The sequence below is a fragment of the Pleurodeles waltl genome, chromosome 10 (genome assembly GCF_031143425.1).
Source record: "Pleurodeles waltl isolate 20211129_DDA chromosome 10, aPleWal1.hap1.20221129, whole genome shotgun sequence".
In the NCBI taxonomy this organism is placed as follows: domain Eukaryota; kingdom Metazoa; phylum Chordata; class Amphibia; order Caudata; family Salamandridae; genus Pleurodeles; species Pleurodeles waltl.
In genome coordinates this window covers 731,499,644-731,512,579 of record NC_090449.1, presented here as the reverse complement: position 1 = coordinate 731,512,579, position 12,936 = coordinate 731,499,644, and positions in this window count along the sequence as shown.

The following is a 12,936-nucleotide window of genomic DNA, read 5'->3' as shown; positions in this document are numbered from 1 at the left end:
AGAAATCCATGTGAAACCGCAGTGATCAGATTCCCTGGTGCACGTTCCCTTTTAGAATGTCAGCACGATCATGGTAGATCTTGACTCCCAGGTATGCCAGACACCTGGGTTCCCATTGTAGTAATTACAGCCATTCCGGAGGATGGCTATCAACGGAAGTTGGGAACAGACGAGATTTCTTCCAATTTACTCCTGCAGGCCCAATACAGAGCCAAAACTACCCAGCATGCATTTGGCTCCAGCTAAATCCCTGTATGTGTTTTGTATAAAGACCAATAAGTCATCTGCATATAAGGCTATCCCATGCCAGCATCCACCAACATGGATGCCCCGGTAATCTCTACCCGATCTTGCATAGGCAGCCAGTGGCTCCATGACCAACGAGAATAGTAGAGGCAGCAGGGCAACCCTGCTACATTCCACAGGGAGTGTAACATAGTTGCATAAAAGATCTGGTTGTGGACAGAGCAGCATCTATAACAATAGGGGCAGTTTACATTCAGGGGAAGCTGAATTTCCAAGCAGATCGTTTGAGCTGCAATTTCCTACCTTCAGTGACTTTTCAGATACCCTGCCTTCACTTCAACCAGATTTTCTCCCAATTGAGGATTTCTTGGATCAACCTATTTGCTTCCCTCCAGGATGCCATGCTCCCAATATATTGCACCAAGACTTGGTATGCTAAGTTGTGGGTAGTAGATGCCTTGTTACTTTCATGGCCACAAGGGATATTGTATGCATTTCTCGCCCAATTACCTCCTGTAGGTGCTATAGAAAATTAAGGGGAGAAATTGACCGTAATTTTGGTGGCACCATATTGGCCAAGACAGCCTTGGCTTCCCTGATTGGTGAAGATGTCAGTGGAGCAGCATTATCATCTCCATAAGGTGCTCCTCCTCCACTTCAGTACCTAACTTTTTCAAAGGAGAAGCGGCAACAGTTAAAGTTGACAGCTTGCAAGTTGAGAGGGTAGATTAGAAATTTTGGCATGTTCAAAAACATGTAGCCTTATCTATCCAGATATCGAGAAAGCTCTCTACTCTCAAATATTTACAACAAGCAGTTGTAACTTTTTTCAGAGATGGTGTTCAGTAAGGAATGAGAACCAAGCTTCCGCAGATCCCTTCCACGTATTGGAAATTTTAAGGGAATGATTCCTTAAAGGGCAAGCTCCAGCTACATTATCCTGATAAGAGTGACAATAAAAGCCTTCAGATGGTTGGTGCATAATATATCTAATGTTGCTTTCTTGACCAGTCACCTACTGAACGTATTAGGCCAAGGAACCAGTGATGCCCAGTTAAGTTCCAATATGGGATCTTTCAGTGGGTTTGAGGGGTCGTCAAGAAAAGCCTTTTAGCCACTAGAATTGTCTAAGGTCACATTGTTAAAGTAGCATTCTTAATTGTAATAACTTCCACCAAGATGCTGGGGAGCACAGATCATTAGCAATTGCATACCCTTATCTTAGGATTTTGCAGACAGGATGGTTGTAACATATGATCCCAAATTTGTTCCCAAGATCCACTCTTCTTTCTACCTCTCACAGTAGATGAGCTTACCAGTTCTTGACACCAATACACACTTTGGAATTCCCTAGACCCTTGATGTTAAGAAGGCTCTATCAATTTACCTAGCTAGATCTACGGATTTCAGGGTTTCTTATTCTCTTTATATGTGTTTAAGGGCAGCTAACAAGGAAAGAGAACTTTTGATATCTCCCTCCCTAAGTAGGTGGGTACAGATGGCAATAGCCCAAACATTTAGGTCCAGGGGGAGACAGCTCCAGAAAAGATTCAGGAGTGCTTTACTGAAGTGGTACCAGTTTCATGGGCTGAAAATTAGTGGAGCATCTTTACAAGATTTCTTTAGAGCAACAACCTTGCCGACTCTACATTTTTGAAACATTATGGGCCTCATTAATAACCCTGGCGGTTGATGTTAAAGCGGCGATAAAACAGCCAACAGGCCGGCGGTAAAAAGAATGGGATTTGGACCATGGTGGTTACTGCCATCCAAAACCGCCACTTTAACACACCGACTGCCAGGGTGGTAATAGTCACTGGGCTAGAGACTTCGGTCTCCAGCCCGGCGGCTGCCACAATCCCACCCTTGGGATTACGACCTGACCTACCACCATGGTTTTCGTGCCAAACTTACTGCCTCAAAAACCATGGCAGTAGGCACTCTCAGTGCCAGGGAATCCCTTCCCTGGCACTGATAGAAGTCTCCCCTGGCCCCTACCCATCCCCAGAGTCCTACCCCACTCTCCCCCTCCCGTTCCTGTCCCACACCTATTCACACCCACACGTGCACCCAAATACACACATGCACACACGCATACCCACCACCCATGCATGCACACATACATACCTACACACCGCAACACACACCAACATACCTTGTCACACACATGCATTCACAACACACAACACTCACAATCACTCATTCATGCATGCATCCTACGCGACTCACACCCACATGCATGCATACCAATACATACACACCCCCCACATACACACAACACCGCCCACCCCTTTCTCTGGTCGGAGAACCCGTCTTACCTGCTTGTAGGGGGTCCTCCAGCTGGAGACGGTCCACGGCGCTGCTGTCAGCAGCAGCGTCCGCCAGCAAAATTCCTCCAGGCTGTGTCAGTGCTCCTGATACGGTCAGCAGTGTTTTGCTGGTGTGGCGGTGCTGCTGTCAGCAGTGCCGCCTTACCGCCGTCCGCCACCATGACCGTCGGCGGGGTTCCACCAGCATTCTGATGGAATACCGTCAGTGGTCATGATACCAGCCGTCGCCGTGGCGTTAGGTGGTTAATACCGCCAATGTTGCAATGAGGGCCTATATTCTTGACTTAGATCAATCCAAAGATACAAATGTTGGTTCTGTTATTATAAAGTCAGCAATGCAGTAAGTGTTCTTCAGATAAAATAACTTACTGTGTCACATCACCTTTGATTGTTGAGGCAAACTTTACTCTTAGTTCAGCTTCAATTTCATAAGGAGTGGAATGGTGAGGACAGATGATGGGTAATTAAACAATTACTTACCAGTAATTTTTATTACCCTACATCGTAGTCCTCTTCATCCCAGTCCAATTCCTCTCTCCCTCTCACATTGTACCTCAAACATTACCCTTTACTTGTTTCTTACAGAAGGATGAGAGGGAAGGAGGAGGTCTAATGCCTATTTCATAATCATAAACATAGACAAAATACCTGGACTGCTGGGTTAAAGCTCTCTTTTCTTGGTTAAACACTCTGGCCCTCATTTCGAGTTTGGCGGTCTTCGGGCAAGACAGCCATGGAAAATACCACCACCAGCCCGCCAGTGTTGGTGGTACAGTGGCTGCTGTATTATGAGTCACAATCATCAAGCCGACGAAACACAACCAGAAATCCAACACCGACAGTGCTACTGATGGTGAAAGAGCGACTGTCTGCCCGCCGAGCCCGCCACTCCGACACCATTCTGGCCACCATATTATGAGCCACATTTCAACACAGCAGAACATGCACGGTGTGAAACCATTGGCGGTGCGCACCATGGCGGTTTAGAAAACCACCACCAATAGGAGGCAAAACCAGATTCGATAGGTCGAATACCCCACACTCACCACACACACCTGTTCATCGCACCATAATACACACCCCCATACACACTTCTCAAACTGTCGCAAATACTACCACGACCCAGAGATACACAACTCGTTGCACATTGAGCATTTATTTTACACGTTGCATGCACCCCACAACGTGTCACGCCACAAGCACCCATGGTTCACTGACATGGTGGATGAGATCGTCACAGTCCAGCTACAACTGATGGGAGCACATGTCCAGCAAACATCTATGGCCAGAAAAAACAAGCTTTGGCAGAGGATCGTCGACAGGGTGAACACAGTGGGCAGCTACCCACGCACAAGGGAGGACATCAGAAAGAGGTGGAATGACCTCAGGGGGAAGGTCCGTTCCATGGAGTCCAGGCACAACATCGCCCTCAACAAGACTGGCGGTGGATCCCCCACCTCCTCCCCTTGACTTGACATCCTGGGAGGAGAAGGTCTTGGACATCATGCATCCTAAGGGCCTGACAGGAATCATCGGAGGGATTGACTCTGGTGAGAAAGCAACACCCCCCTGAGCACTAACCACTCCAGTCCTGAATGCTTCCCCAGCACCCACCAGTCCCTATTCCCCAGCACCTACCACAAGACTGCATTCCCACTATCACCCCACCTTCCTACTCTGCATGCCACACCACCCCTCTCCCACCATCCACACAACCCCCGCACAATGCACGCTAAACCTTCAAAATCTCCTCAACTCCCACTCCCACAATTCATCACTACACACGCCGGATCCGAGTCACTCTCACACCTCACAGTGGAGCACCTGCATGGACAATCATCCCACAGCCATCCCCAACTGTTAGCCCACACCGCCTTACTACCTATGGCAATTACAGCACTGTCAAACAGCACACCCAAGACTACATGTGATATGAAAAGCATGGCCCAAAGCCCATTCACCATGCAGTGTCTGCATTGCTGCAAATGTCATTTGCATCCCTAGGTAACGAACCCACCCACTGCAAGCAGCACACCATGGCACTACAACGACATATCGACGAACTAACTCTCACCCTTTCCATCTACAGCTAACCCTGCTACTGCCACCCAGCAGAGGATGGCAGGGTCAGACAGCCCACCCCAGGATGAAGGCCCCAGTGGAAGGCTGGAGGACGACGAATTGCCTGAGCCATCTGGGGCGACTGGCCAGTCCACCCCCAGCAGCCCCAATCTGGACACCCCTGACTCACCCTCCCGTGTGGCTACAACACCTCAGCTTGCCCTCTTCCCCAAACCTGTGCCTCAGGGGCCACTCAATTAGAGATGTGCCCCACAATACAAGGGCCTGAGTCAAGTGCACCGGCCCCAGACAATGAAGGCCCTGGTGCCACTGGGAGTGGGCATACTGTGCCCAGGGCACAGGCACAGGGAGGCAGGGGTAGTGGGAGGGGATCTGTGGTCCAAGGGAGTGGGTAGCAACAACATCAGACTGGCCAGGAGGCCCTGGCCCAATTTCTGGGTGCATACCACGAAACCCAGGACACTGTGGCCCAGATCCTCGTTATCCTGAAGGAGACCCAGAGGCTTCAGAGGGAGAACCATAAGGAGGCCGTGCAGCAGTGGCAGACCCACAATGACACCATTGCCTCCATAGCAGGGTTGCTGACAGAGTTTACCACCATCCTGCGTCACTCCACTGTCCACCAGCAGGCCCCTTCCATTAGCCGGAACACATCTGAGCCCTCCACGTCAGCCGCAGCCAGTGGAATGGAGGCCCTGCCCCAGGACACGCAGGACACCGGCAATCCTTCCCCTGTAACTGAGGAGCCCCCACGCATCCAGTCTCCACTGATGCCAAGACCAAGACCACCGCCAGGAAGTGAGGCAGTTCAGAACATACCCCCTTGTGTGTGACAGCGACACCCTGTTGACTGTCCACTGTCATAACTCCGTTTTCACATGGCCATCATACTGGACTTCAACTCCCCACAGGTGGGCTAAGTACTCTGATGATCCCACTCGCCATGACCCCACTCATCAGCCCTTGCACTTGTCTTATAAAAATAAACACCTTTGAGCGCAGTTACTGCATATGTCTTCATCTACCATGATTACACAATAGACAGCCATGACACTTGTAGCAGGCAGACGATTGTATTACCAATGTATGTGACAGTGCCAGAAGGGGGAGCAATCATTTACAAGTTCTGGAACACAGATAACAGCATGACATCTAAAGTTGTGGGTTCACCCAAAACCCACATTGAACACACAACCCTGGTAGCAGCCGTGCACAGGGCAGACATTGCTACTGGTTGTATAGCATGGCTTTTACACATACCGGTATGTCAGTGGAAGTATTGTTGTATCAGCTCTGCTCTGGAATCAGCTGAATCCTCGTCATCCTCCTCCTCATCACTCCCCATGTCCCCTTCATCATCCACTGTCACAGCTTCACCCTCCTCAGCACCCAGTAATGGGGTGTGACATCTGAGCATGCAGCACGCTACAACAGTGGCGTAGCGTGGGTTGTCAGCACCCGGGGCAAGGCAAGTAATTTGCGCCCCCTAACCGGGGGCAAGGCAAGTAATTTGCACCCCCTAACCCGTGGATTTAGGGGGTCATTCTGACCCTGGCGGCCGGTGGCCGCCAGGTCCACCGACCACGGGAGCACCGCCAACAGGCTGGCGGTGCTCCCACGAGCATTCTGACCGCGGCGGTTCAGCCGCGGTCAGAAGCGGCAAGTCGGCGGGCTCCCGCCGACTTACCGCTGCTCGGGGGAATCCTTCATGGCGGCGGAGCGCGCTCCGCCGCCATGAGGATTCTGACAGCCCCTACCGCCATCCTGTTCATGGCGGGAGACCCGCCATGAACAGGATGGCGGTAGGGGGTGCCGCGGGGCCCCTGGGGGGCCCTGCCGTGCCCATGCCAATGGCATGGGCACGGCAGGGGCCCCCGTAAGAGGGCCCCGCAAAGTATTTCAGTGTCTGCCTTGCAGACACTGAAATACGCGACGGGTGCAACTGCACCCGTCGCACCCCTGCAACTACGCCGGCTCAATTCTGAGCCGGCGTCCTCGTTGCAGGGGCATTTCCTCTGGGCCGGCGGGCGCTCTTTTGGAGAGCGCCCGCCGGCCCAGAGGAAATGTCTGAATGGCCGCCGCGGTCTTTTCACCGCGGTGCGGTCATTTGGCGGCGGTACTATGGCGGACAGCCTCCGCCGTCCGCCATAGTCAGAATCACCCCCTTAGTCTCTTCCAAGATGTTGCGCCCGGTGCGGCCACCCCCCTCCTGCACCCCCCACGCTACGCCACTGCGCTACAATGATCCGGCACACTTTCGCTGGTCTCTACAGTAGGGCCCCTCAAGTAAGGTGCAGGCACCGGAATCTGGCTTTTAGCACTCCAAAGGTGCGTTTGATGACCCGTCGAGTCCTACCATGGGCCTCATTTAAATGGTTTTCAACTGCTGTAGTCGGATGCCTCAGAGGTGTCAGTATCCATGGCAGGTTGGGATAACCAGAGTCACCTGTGTGCACAGAGGTAATGGGCATATTGAAAACTGTAGGTAAATTGGGCAGGAGGTGCAGAGTGTTCAGAATACAGAGGAACACATATGACATAATACATACCGATGAGCTAGGGACGATCCCTTTACAGTGGTGCCATCATGTGTGGGATGCTGCTGTTCCACAGAATGTAGGCATCATGCACTTAACCTGGGAACCGGGCAGTCACTTCTGTGATGTAGAGGTCTGCGAGACATACCACCTGCACATTGGTTGAGTAGACCTTTTTACGGTTCCTGAACACCTGTTCACTCCTCCCGAGTGGCACCAATGCAATGTGGGTCCCATCATTAGCCCCGCTCACGTGTGGCACATGTGCTACAGTGTAGATGGCTGTTTTCACAGTGGGCAGATCATCACATTGGTGGAACCTGATATAGCTGCCTATATGCTTGAGTAGGGCACATTGGTCGTTCTCCAAGACATGGCTGAAAATTGGCTGGGACATTATGGCAGCCCAGCCCACTGTAATTTGGAAGGACCCTGAGGCAAGAAAGTGGAGGACTGCCAACACCTGTACTGTGGGTGTGATGGCATTAGGATGATGAATACCAGGCCGCAGATCCGGCTCCAACAGCCTCACAAGCTCCTTGATGGTCTGACGGTTCAGCCGATAGCACTGGATGATGTGCCGCTCTTCAAGGGTGGCACGATCGACCAGGGGCCTGTAGACAGGAGCATTCCTCACCATCATTCGTCCACCGTACCTGGGAATAGGAGGAAGTATATAATTAATTACATTTATCTACAAGCCCCTTGCGCATGTATTTGTGGTGAATGTGCATGTGTGTGTGTGTACCAATGTCCTTCTCTCTAGTATGTGCTAGGCTGGGGTACTTACGGCTGGTGTCTATGTCGGTGGTCCTGGATGTCAATGGCCAGCAGGAGCATTGGAAAGGCTTGCAATTCGCGCGCGATGGAGCCTACGGATGTGCTTGTATTCCAGAAGGTGAGTGCTTCCTTTTATGTTGTTCGTTCACGCCATGGTTTTCACGGTGATTAGACCGCCCCCAAAGTCCTGGCGGTGTGCAACCTCGTAATATGGTGGGTGGAAAATGTCTGACCGTTGGCCTGAAGAGGCCTTCCACCGGCAACAGCGGTCTTTCCATAATGGTGGTCATGACGGAAACTTAACTGGGTTCTGCAGGTGCCTTCCCAGTACTCGTAATGTGGCGGTCTACACTGCCAGGCCAGCGGCAGTGCGACCACCATCTCCACCGCTGCGGTCCACTGACTGCCAAACTCTTAATGAGGGCCTATGTCTGGGAGGGTGGACTTCTCAATTTTTTTAGGGCTAGGGTGAGGAGGACCTTAATTCAGGGAAATGAAGATCACTGGTAAGTAGTTCTTTCACTGACGCCCTAATATGTTTTGATTGTCCCTTATGTGTGATTTCAAGAAAAAAACCTTCTGAAATCTGTTGGATTCAATTGTGCAGTTGAAAAGCAGCATAAGTGAATTTCAATGCATGTTATGCCTCATTTTACCCTTCAAAACTAAGAATAAGAGGTGTTTACCTCAACAAGGGGCATCAGAATATACCACGTGCAGAAAAAACCACCTCCTATTTTGGCATAGTTGAAATCAGGGTGTTAGTCAATTCCATGTAAACTGTGAATCGGAATACATATGGTTACTGGCATGCATCATCCCCAAGAGTGGTAGGCACATCATGCTGATTTAATTGTGTGCTAAAAGAGGGGAAAATATTACTTATTATGTTTGAACCTTCAGTTCTGATAATTTGTGTTTCAAAATATTTCAAATTTCAACATTCTCATAGACCAGTGTTAAAGATCATTTTACATTTCCCTCTGACCAATCTAAGCACTAAAAGACCCCCAAATGAAGAATCAGCTCTAAGTAACTTGTGTGCAAATTGTTCACTACGCCACAGATGGAGTAATACCTTAACATCTGGATATGACATTCGAAAAGATCACTTACAAAAGTAAACTAAGAATTCACAATCAGCAGACGCAATAGTAATCCACAAAACTACAAGACAAAAGGCCACGTCTACTAGAAAGCATGAAAGCAAAACTGAGCGAAAGACAGAAGACAGATCAAAACAGAGCTACACACTGATTAACATACCAGGGAACATGTTTTATAAGTGAAGTACACATACAGGCAAGTCCATACATCTAGAACCTCTATCGCAAAGCTGTTTCTGCATGTTAAGTTGTTAAGTTACCTAGCAAGTGCAAATAGCCTTTTTACAAAGGCAAATCCATTTTGACATTGACGAAAAGCTATTTTAACACTAATAAAAAGATTATATTGTGAAGTCAAATCAATTGTATTCGGCCTCAGGAGGGCATTAAAAATACACAACATTAAAAAATAAATACAATTACATTCAAAAGCACATCAAACAGTTAAAAATCCATGAGCCAATAAAAGATTCGAACTGCTGTATCAATTGTAAAACCTCCTGGATATGTGACTGGACGATTTTCTCTAAAAGTGGGACATAAAAAACATTTTCTGAAAAGAGAATACAGCGTGCAAGGCACCCTAAAGGCCCTCATTATGATATTGGCGGTAAATCTCGCTTACCGCCAAGCTGACGGCCTCCAACATACCGCCGAGGTGGCGGATATCCTTTCACCATATTATGACACACACACACCATTCCGACAGATTACTGCCACATACACAAATCCGCCAGCCCAAAGGCCAGTGATAAAGTGGCGGTACCAACACCCATACCGTTATGCCAACAAAACAATGCCCTCCACATTATGACCCATGAATCACCACGGCGGACATTCAATGGCGGTAAATCATTGGCGGTACATACTGCTGCGCTCAGAATGGGCACCCACATACAAAACAATACCACATTGGCTAATACCAAAAACACACACCTGACACCTATACACACACCACACACCCACATCACTATAAAACACACACCCACAATACCCACAGCCCCTTACGAACACCAATTGCAACTAGGAGACTGAAAATAAGAGCACAGAGACAACTAGACACACACACCACTCACACCCATACAGCGCTCACGCCCTCCACATCACACACCCCACCACATTACCCAACACACTCACACCAATACACATCACACAACACCCATGGCACCACGAAGGCACCCCTGTTTCACTGAGGAGGAGTTAGGGGTCATGCTGAAGGAAATTTTCAGGGTAGAGCCACAGTTCTTTGGAGCACAGGTACATCTGATTTCCATTGCAAGGAAGGTGGAGCTATGGAGGAGAATCGTAGACCGCACCCAAGAACAAGGGACGACATCAGGAAGAGGTAGAATGACCTACGGAGGAAGGTAAGTTCCATTGCAACAAGGCACCAGCTTGCCATACAGAGGACTGGTGGTGGCCCCCCACCTCCTCCCCCACAGCCCACAGCATGGAAGGAGTAAGTCTTGGCAAAACTGCATCCTGAGGGACTCGCTGGAGTTGCCAGAGGACTGGACACTGCTAAGCAACATTTACTACCTATCAACCTCCAACACATGCATGCAATCTCACACCCTCACCCTCACTACCATCACTCCACTCCATCCCACACACTGCACCTACACATATGACTAACCCCAATGCCAAGCCCTGCATGCCATACCAGTGCATTTACACCCCTCCCAGCCCTGCATGGACACCCATCACTAAAGCATGCACAGCATAGGGTAACTAACATACCCACAATACATCACCATACACAAGCAAAAGCTGTCAGGGCAACACCAACGATAGAGGGGAAGCCAGGGATGTACAAATGTCATACACTTGAAGCATTATACATCACTTACATACCCACATGTACCCCAGCCAATGTCAGTGGAGAAGAGGTGCCACCACTATCCAGTCCCCCAACAGATGATGCCCCTAGTGATGACAGTAACTCTGGATTTCAGGATCTGGAGGACCTACCTGCCCATCAGGGACCACTGACAGCTGGTCACCCAAGCACAATCACAGACCACCACAGAGCCTCCCCCATCAGGATCCAACACCACAGCACCCACCCAGCATACCCAAACCTCTATCCCAGGACACGTCAATCAGCAGTGTGTCCACCTGTACAGGAACCCCAGGCCACACCTCGCCCCCAAGACAATCAGGGACCTGGGGTCAGTGGCAGTGGGCACACTGTTCAGGGGACAGGAGCACAGGCCAACAGGGAAAATGGGAGGACTGCTGTGCGCCAGGGGGAGGACAGGACCAGGGAACCAACTCTCCAGGAGGCACTCTCCGAGATCCTGGGAGCCTACCAACATTCCCAGGATATGATGGGCCAGATCCTTGACAACTGTAGGAGGCTGGCCTGGCTTATAGTGGGTACCGTGTGGTACTTACACCCTGTGCCAGGTCCAGTTATCCCTTATTAGTAGAATAGAGGTGTTTCTAGCAGCTTAGGCTGATAGAAGGTAGCTATGGCAAAGCAACTTAGGCTGAACTAGGAGACATGCAAAGCTCCTACTATACCACTTAAATCATATGCACAATATCATAAGAAAGCACAATACTCAGAGTTACTAAACATAAAGGTACTTTATTTTTATAACAATATGCCACAAGTATCTCAGTGAGTACCCTCAGAAAGAAGGTAAGTAATATACACAAGTTATATGTACACAAACCCAAAACAGGTAAGTAAGAGTCAGAAAAGTAATGCAAACAGTGTAGGATTACAATAGGTTGCAATAGGCAGGTATAGGTCTAGGGGCAACACAAACCATATACTCCAAAAGTGGAATGCGAATCACGAATGGACCCCAGACCTATGGGAGCTTGTAGAAGTCGCTGGGACTGTAAGAAAACAGTCAGGGTATCCAAGATACCCCACCCCAAGACCTTGAAAAGTAGGAGTAAAGTACACCTACTACCCCAAGAGAGCACAATAGTCATGATAGGGGGATTCTGCAAGAACAACAACCACCAGCAAGGCACTGAAGGTGGATTCCCAGACCTGAGAACCTGCAAAGCAAGGGGACCAAGTCCAAGAGTCGCGATAGTGTCCGGGGGGGCAGGAGCCCTGAAAACCCCAGATGAAGGTGCAAGGAAGCTGCCTCCGGGTAGAAGAAGCTTGGAGTTCTGCAACAACGAAGAGGACTAGGAACTTCTCCTTTAGATGGAAGATGTCCCACGTCGCGATGAAGGTTGCAGAAGTATTCCCATGCAGAAATACTGCAAAAAAGCCTTGCTAGCTGCAAGGGTCACGGTATAGGTTTTTGGGTGCTGCTGGGGACCAGGAAGGACCAGAATCTGGCCCCTTAGAGGAGGAGACAGAGGGGGCGCTCAGCAACTCAGAGAGCCCCCACAGAAGCAGGCATCACCTGCAGAAGTACCCAAACAGGCACTTAGAAGATTTGTGAACCGGAGCTGGCTCAGAGTCACAAAGGAGGGTCCCACAACGCCGGAGGCCAACTCAGAGGTTTGAGCACTGCAGGACGGAGTGCTGGGGACCCAGGCTAGGCTCTGCATGAAGGAAATCCTGGAATAGTGCACAGGAGCCGGAGCAGCTGCAAATCACGCAGTACACAGGTTTGCAGTCTGGCGTGGGGAGGCAAGGACTTCCTCCCCATCTCTCTTCTACCTTTCCCAGCCAAGGTAATAGAAAAGACCGTCAACAAACAGCTGACCACCTTCCTGGAAGACAACAACCTGCTCGACCCTTCACAAACCGGATTCCGAACCAACCACAGCACGGAAACCGCCCTCATCTCAGTCACAGACGACATCAGAACCCTGATGGACAACGGTGAAACAGTCGCCCTCATTCTCCTCGACCTCTCGGCTGCCTTTGACACCGTC